The 6192-nt window shown below is 40.8% G+C and overlaps 1 long non-coding RNA gene across 1 annotated transcript; it reads right to left on the minus strand.

Annotated features, from left to right (window-relative positions):
• Nucleotides 1-2548: 2548 nt before the first annotated feature.
• LOC145721773 (uncharacterized) lies at nt 2549-5706 on the minus strand. The gene is made up of 2 exons (XR_014145669.1): nt 5456-5706; nt 2549-3078 (listed from the first exon to the last, which is right to left on the minus strand). It is a non-coding gene; the product is annotated as an uncharacterized LOC145721773 (long non-coding RNA).
• Between the last annotated feature and the right edge of the window lie 486 nt (nt 5707-6192).

Here is a 6192-nt window from a genome sequence, read left to right on the forward strand (position 1 = left end):
TTGAGGAAGAAGTGCTATCATCCTCATCTTTGTACTGCACAGCCTGCATATCAAAATGCTTTTCACATAGTAGATACTCAGCAAACATTTGCTCAGGGACAGTTTTTTATATTTTAATGGAAGCTTTGTATATGCCATAAGATTAAAGCTTGATCTGCTTTTGATACGATGTCGTCAGGTCTGGGTCTGTGTGAAAGTCACCAATTTAGAAAAACATCATTTCCAATTACCTTCAACCAAGGAAATGTACTTCTTGACTGATAACTCCTATGTAAAGATAGAGATTGTGAGAATTTGATGCAATCAACTGATTGTCTTAAGTCATTATCATCATTGTTATTATTGCTTTTCCTTTAGTTTTGCCTTGCTCTATAATACTACAACTAAAATTAATTAGAATCCATCCCAAGAAGCAGCCAGTTTAAAAATACAAGATGAAAATGTCAACAATGGAATAGTGTGGATATGTACCAAAAAGCAATTCAAATATTCCTCAGCCAGAACATCAGATGGAACATTTGCATGGAAGACAAGTTGAAGGGTTAATAGGCAACTTTCTCTGTTGTGGTATTTATTACTGCCCTGGCTACATGTCTGAATACTCACTGAAAGAACTTGCTGCAGTAAGTTAATTCAGGAGCTAAAAATATGAATGAAAGAAAATACATTCTTTTGTGAAGTCCAAATGTTGCTTTTATATTTAATGCTTTTAATCTAGGACATTGAAACTCTACTACTTCCCACATTATTTAAAAATACACATACTTGAAATTGAGGGGAAATGGATATTGATCTTTAAAATGATCTTTTTTATGATTTTAATTTTAACTTTGGCAGAACTTTAGCCATAGGTCAGTCATGCAAATAGATGTTCTTTCACAAAGTACAATTATGCAAATTACAGGCTTGTTTGTAAAGCTTGTTTTATGTAAACTAAGATTGTGTTGACATAATTGAATTTTTTATGATTTCTCCAGACATTCTATCTAGATATTTGGAAGATAATCTTTGGCTTGTCACAGACAAAATGATGGCTAAATTTTTCTTGTGGCATCACATAGACACAGCCTTGAGCATATTTTTTCTGATTTGTGCTTAGTTTTTAAGAAAAATGATTCCCCACTAAACTGTAAGCAAACATTATACACCCTTCTCACATACACAACTCAGACCTTTAACATTATTTTAGAAGTTTGTTTATATAATGATTTGAAACCATTGCATTCATTTTTGTATCATTTTATTTCTTTCTGCTGTCACTTTTTTTTTTTAAAGATTTTATTTATTTATTTATTTTGAGAGAGAGAATGAGAGACAGAGAGCATGAGAGGGAGGAGGGTCAGAGGGAGAAGCAGACTCCCTGCCGAGCAGGGAGCCCGATGCGGGACTCGATCCCGGGACTCCAGGACCATGACCTGAGCCGAAGGCAGTCGCTTAACCAACTGAGCCACCCAGGCACCCTGCTGTTACTTATTAAATAAACAAACTTTGGATGCTTAGTTTGTGTAAAAGATAAGATCCCTTTTCTAAAAAAAAAAGGAAAAGAAAAACGAACAAGGAAAACCCACCATTGTTTCTAAGTGAGACAAGTAATAGTATAAATTCATTGATCATAGATGCTACCTGGGAAAACTAGGAGATTCAAAGAGAGGGTGGGAAGTGAATCCCCTGATGAGGGCGCTGGGGAGGAAAGACTAGGGGCAGGCATTGTTGATGCAGAGCAGGGCCAAGGGAGAGGAATGGCCGGCTGTCGGAAGACCTGAGTTTGCGGTTGGCTTTGACATCTAGAACCTGTTACCTGGGGCAAGTTGCTTGGCTTCTCTGAGCCTGTTTCTTCAGCCCGGTGGGGTTGCTAGGAGGATGCCAGGTATCCGTACAGTGCCTGGTGTGGGGCCTTTCCCTCCCACTCCGCAAGTGGCAGTTACAGTGTCACCATCCTAATGAATTCATGTGTTTAAATGCTACTTTTTTCATTTTTTTTTTAAAAGATCTCACCTCATTTTATTTTATTTTAATTCCAGTGTAAGAAGTGGCTGCTCTTCACCTCCACTATCTCTAAGTCCTCTCCCCTTCAACACTGCTGTGTTTTGTGTTGCTCTTGTCACATCGTGTGTGTAGGAGCTGCCCACTAAATGTCAGGTTAAGGATGACCGTGACAGGGGCTATGCTGCAGACACGTGTGTCTAAAGATAAAGGAGCTGAAGAATAGCAATGTGGTTTCTGCAAAGAGATAATTATTGTGTGTTTCCCCCCCCCCCCAAAAAAAACAAAACATCTTCAGACAGACTGACAATGTTTTCCAAATTCCAGGAAACCTATTACAGGAGGAAACTCTTTCAGGGAGTCTTAGCAAAAGATCCTAAGAGCTGACACTTAGTGGGGCTCCCAATCAATGGCTCATAAATGTAGAGATTGTTTTTCCATCAGTACTACCTGTAGCTTATCCCATTCTCTCAATTGTTGTCAGGCAGTTCTTGCCAAAGTGTGTGTGCTCCCATGTGTCATCAGATAATTGTATGTACAAGACGTGGGGAAGGAGATATTTAAGTAAGAAGTAAATAGCTTTTATTACCAATTGAATATCATAGGAGAACAGAGGAGAGGAAGATCAATATTGAGATTCTCAGTGGTCGGGGTGCTCCATGCTTCCGCTATTACTACTGAAATTGGAAACGTGGATGATGGTTCAGAGATGTTTGCTATTCAATAGAGGGAGGGCAGTCAGGTGGCACGTGGGGGCCGTGATCGTTTACCTGACGTTAAAAACCCGTTTGACTTTACATCCTTCCCATCACCCCCATTCCAGTTCTTGACCATTGTGTGTTCAGGCAGGCAGTTTTGGCCCCTCATTCTCTAAATGACCTTGTGTCTCTGAGATAGGCCCTCCTGGGCCACCTTGTTATTTGAGCACACCCAAACTCCATTCTTGCATCCACATCCATGTGGGTCTGAAGGGAAGGAGGAGACACCCGGGCCTTAGCTCCTCTGTCTGAGAGATCCACTCTCTCCCCTCAAAGTCCGGGATGAGTGTAGGTCTTAGGGATCAGGTGAAAAGTGCTCTTTTCTTGAGGTTTGAATCTGCAGGGGAAAACCTGAGTTTGATGAGAGATACTTATACCAGAGATTTAAAGAAAAGGATGACTTTTCCCTGTGTTGAAAGATTATTTCCACCATCTGTTATAGCTAACCTCACCTTACCTTAGCCAGGGATGTGGACGGGCATCCTGTACTGTGTCAGGAAGAAATGGGCCTCTCTGTTGGCCTGTGGTCCTTTTTATTTATCCCCCATTGGCTCCTCAGTTGCCCATCATTCTCCTCAGAGTTCTTTATCTGACCTCTGTCCTGGTGTTCTCCTCAGACAATTGCCGGAGGTAGAGACTACCACTGTTTACACTTCAGTTTTAGACAGATGTGATTCAAATTCTAGCCCACACATTCAAGCTGTGTGACCTTGAGTGATTAACAGAACTTTCCCCTCCTCTCTAAATGAAGCTGATGTTAGAACCTACTTCAAGGATGGCTGTATCAAAGTGATGTAATTAAAAAAAAAAAAATCTTGCTTTGCAGAGTTGTGGTACCTGATACAGTGAAAGCCCTCCATAATTAGAAGCTAATGTTAATATTCTGGGTAGCAATTTTTACCTATATCTCAGCCCAGATTTACCTCTTCTGTTTTTCACTAGAGGTTTTACCTTTCTCCCTTCCATGTATATAGCTCATTGTTAGTCTTTGTCTTTTTCATTAATCTGTGAGTATCTTGAGAAGAACCGTCACCTCACTGAGCAACATAGTGCTTGGCACATGGTAGGAGACCAGTACATTCTTATTGAATGAGTAATGGACGAAAGATTTTGATTATTGAAGGACTATGGTAGATTGGGAAGATAGGCCTTTGTGTATGGACCAACCCTTGGGTAGGTTTTTATAACTTTGGAGCCTTAATTTCCGTATCAGAAAAATGTCGTAGAGGTAATATAGAAAGGGTAATGATACTTACTTTATAGAATTGTTATAAGGTTTAATAATGTTAATATATAAAAGGACAAGGGGCAGTTCCTGGCACGTAATAGGCCAACAAATAATGGAGTCATTTATAAAACAAGCAAAAATAGAGAAATACAGTATAAATGACTGGTGTAACTTAAATTAGATTTTTCTAACCTGTTAAAAGACATGAATATGATGAATAGAGCGAAATGATAAAACTGAAGACAGGAGCACACAAAGAAATCGTTACCTTTATGGTTTGAATTGTTTGGAGTTTAGTGATATAAATAAATTAATCTCTACCTAATTTGCAAAAATAGGTATATGAAATGACATTTTTCATTTTGTGTGTTTGAGGTTTGGGAATGATTTGCCTACACCCAGTTGTTAGAACTTAAACACTGCCGGGCCCCCTCCAGCAGCATCAGCCCTCAGAAAAGTTAGATGTCCCATTCCATTTGGGTAGATGAAGGCAAAATGAAAGGAGGAAGGCTGTTTTTATCCCTAACTAGAGTTAAAATTATTTGGTTTATAGTTAAGTGTTCAAAGAAGTGATTCTACAATAAAGTGAAAATTTCATCTTTTGGTTACTACAGTTCTTGTTGTGCATGGATTTCAACCTATATTCCAAATTGCCAGACTGTCTCATATTTCCCTCCTCCATTTAAATAGCATTTAGTACATATGGGGTGCATGCTTCTATAACAAGCACATTGCAGCTTACAAATCATAGAGGAGATGTGAACATTTCTAACAGGCCTTGTCATCTGCTCTAAGGGTGAGCAACACAGTAAATGGCTTTTAGCAATGGGGTAATCATGGTTTTCCTGAGAATTACAGCTGCCTAAACTGTGGCTAGTGGCTTGTTTCATACTCCAAGATACTTATTTTGAAGAGTTCAGCCACAGTCTTGACTAAGTTATTTGGCACACACACAAAAATCCCTTTGAAAGCTGATTGTGGAATTTGCTACTAGTGACCTTCATAAATCAGGACTGTTGCTTTTTAAAAAGATGTGCATAGGGACGCCTGGGTGGCTTAGTTGGTTAAGCATCTGACTCTTGATTTCAGCTCAGGTAACAATCTCAGGATGGTGAGATGGAGCCCTGCGTCAGGCTCCACACTGAGGGTGGAGTCTGCTTGGGCTTCTCTCTCTGCCTCTTCCTTTGTCCCCCTCCCCCCCCCAGCCCCCGGGCCTGTTCCTGTGCTTGCTCAAGCTCTCTCTCTCAAAAAAAAAAAAAAGAAAAGAAAAGAAAAAAAAACATGCCTAGAGATTTCAGTGAGCTCAGAGCACTGGATTAATAATGTCTTTTCACGGTCTTTACTGAAGATCTCTTTTGGGTCATGTACTATTTAAGGTCTGAGGATAAGAGAACCAGAGAAAGAGAATTCCAGCTTTAGTGAAGTTTGTTTTCTAATAAGCAATAAAGTAAAAACCAAAAACGCATGCAGAAATCCATTCATTTACCTAATGTCTATTCAGCACCTTCTGCGTGCCAGGCATTGTGCTCTGTGCGAGGAATTCAGCAATACACAAGGCAGAAATGGCCTCTGCCCTCAGCGAGGAGGCTCCCCGGCAGGCGAGACAAACATGCCGACAGATCGCCAGCAAATTACATGTAGAGACTGTGGAAAAAAGAGAGACTGAGCCAGGAGAGTAGAGCTGAGAACAGAACTTGGGTGTTTCCACAGCCAGTTCAAGGGGGTGGCCCTCGCTGGAGGATGGCTGACAAGTGCAGCTGTGATTTTCGTAATTCTAAAAATAACACGGCCTTAAAGTGTCATCTTTAAAAAGTAGGTCTGTGAGAAGGCTCAAGACGTACAATAGATTCATGTGTAAAGCGCCACAAATGTTTTCAGGCTCGCGACTCCAGTTATGCTGTGCGGGGCCAGCCCTCTGTGAGGAAGCTTTGTTTATTTGGATTTCCGCAGCTGTTAGTGCACTTGCGAAGTGAGCAGGTAGCTCAGTCTGTACAGTGCTGTGCCCCTGTATTCCTTGGTCGGTTGGTCAAACTATTAGCACTGAGTTGGAAAGCCACAGAACCCGGTAGGTCACCCCCAGCTCCCTGAATTCTTCCTTTGTAGCCCAGTGTAGCATAATATTCTCCCTTCCTTCAGTTAATGATGGGGCTGAGAGGTTGGGCTGTGGAAATTCCGTGCAATTTACCCCCTGTTGACAGAGGAGGAGGAAAGAGAGAAGGAGCA

Source organism: Leptonychotes weddellii, chromosome 5 (genome assembly GCF_054177405.1).
Source record: "Leptonychotes weddellii isolate Sample4059 chromosome 5, ASM5417740v2, whole genome shotgun sequence".
Classification (NCBI taxonomy): Eukaryota; Metazoa; Chordata; class Mammalia; order Carnivora; family Phocidae; genus Leptonychotes; species Leptonychotes weddellii.